The sequence below is a fragment of the Limulus polyphemus genome, unplaced genomic scaffold, assembly GCF_000517525.1.
Source record: "Limulus polyphemus unplaced genomic scaffold, Limulus_polyphemus-2.1.2 Scaffold3725, whole genome shotgun sequence".
Taxonomy (NCBI): domain Eukaryota; kingdom Metazoa; phylum Arthropoda; class Merostomata; order Xiphosura; family Limulidae; genus Limulus; species Limulus polyphemus.
In genome coordinates, this window is record NW_013669335.1 from 94445 (window position 1) to 96388 (window position 1944).

Consider the following 1944-nt stretch of genomic DNA (forward strand, 5'->3'; position numbering starts at 1 on the left):
ATATATATATATATTTCAGTCATTTACATGTTGGAAAATTACCTGATGTTCCTATATAATGTTTTTTTTTTGTTTGTATTCAATTTGTGAGGCCCACAAATTACATGCGCATTGACAATTTACAACAAAGATAGTAAATATGATAAAGTAAGAAAGGGTTTCTGTTTCAATTACAGACACAACACTGACACAGATATATTGTTTCCACCTCTCCAAGCTATTTGGTCACCACTCAATGAAGAAGCCTTTATCATTGTTCCTTGAATTATCTGTATTAAATTCAAGTGTGTGATATAAACGGATAAATTTTATCATGGGAAAGCAATTTGGAAATATTTGTTATATTAATTCCTTCCATCCAATAGAACCTATTGCAGTTGGAGGATTATTATGGAAAAGTTAATCTCTTTATGTAACATTTAAAAGTTTTGACTAGTATTTTTTTTTTACTTTTCTGATAAATATGTTAATAATCACTATCAATTTCCTGTTGGTTCATAAGAAACAAAAACTTGTCTCTTTTAGGAATGTTTGAAGTTTATATGTACAAAATATGTAATTTTATTTTGACAATAAGCACTTAGTATTTTGTCAGGTTTTGTTTTAGACCCAAGTAATAGAACTGTACTTTACGTTATTTTTAAATGTGATTAAGGGATATAGGAGTCTTTGAAAAAGTATGAAAAAAAATGTAGATTTTCTTTTCTGTTAATATTTTCAGTACTTAGGTATATTCTAAAAGATTGAACATTTGTATTCTGTCATGTTTGCATTGCATTCAAAGTCATTTTTCATTTTAGTTGTATAAAAATGATCTTTAAACTAAACTTGTAAAAATTGAAAAATTACCTTTAATAAATGATTATTTGTCCCTCTCTGTTAGAACTAACTTTCATAAATTCTTTTGTGTATCATAGATGCTGCTGTTAAAAACAGTTGTTCATTTTTTTTTATTTTTTTTTTTATAAGTGTTTGTCCAACCACCTAAACTTTAGAATGAGTTGCTAATCATAAGGCTGAAACTTGAAATGGACTGCTCCTGCCTTGTTTTTTGAGTGAATTGTGTCTGTATTAAAATAAATCTACATACAACATTTAGCTTATATATACATAAGTGTGAACTAAATGCTGTTAATAAAAAAAAAAAAATGTGATTAAAGATGTTTTTATTTTCTTATTTAAAAGCTATTAGTTTTACATTCGAGTGCACAGATAGTGACATACAACCTGTAGTGATTGAATAAGTTCTAATTGCCATAAAATGTTTACCTTTATGTTTTGGATTGGCTAAAAGAATTTTAGCTTTGCAAAGCAAAATGTTAGGGAAAAAGGCATATTCCTTAAAAATGTATAAAAGTTGTATTCGGCTGCAGGATTTATGTGTATTGTAATAAACTGTAATTGTTTTACTGCTTCTTTGATTAAAGGAGGAATTGATTGATGAGGTTATAAGAAAATTTACTTATAATCTTTAAAATAAACAGAAATTCATATAATTAGTTTATTTAAAACTTTAACTCAACATTAAAAGTGTTTATTAAGATATGATACAAACTAATACTTTAATAAAATTTCCGATACAGTACATTACCTCCCCTCACATAAATAGCTATTATCGTTCAGTGCTGCCCTCTATAGGAAAAAACATTTTATGCATGCTACAAGCCTTTTATCTTCCCACCATTGGAATTGACTGATTCCAATGCGTCACTCATACTAATCATCATGTGTCAACTCTCCACCAATAAGAGTGCGACATACTTTTATGATGGATGTGACTCCTTCTATTCAATTCTGTTGAATTATCACTTCTTGTTTGGCAGTACTCCTGCTCAGTAATTTTTTTTTTTTTTGGGTGCTCTTCCTGTTCGTGATTTTAATAGTTTCATTTATAAAGTGGGATTTCTTCATTACCTCTTTTTTTCCTTACATTGAAGAAATCTT

General features: G+C 28.0%; 1 protein-coding gene across 1 annotated transcript in view; it reads left to right on the forward strand.

Annotated features, from left to right (window-relative positions):
• LOC106469925 overlaps positions 1-1441 on the forward strand; it is a 21708-nt gene extending 20267 nt beyond the window's left edge. The window contains exon 6 of the mRNA XM_013930443.2: positions 177-1441. The gene's annotated coding sequence lies outside the window, so the exon portion shown is untranslated. The remainder of the gene's footprint in view (positions 1-176) is intronic.
• Positions 1442-1944: the final 503 nt, after the last annotated feature.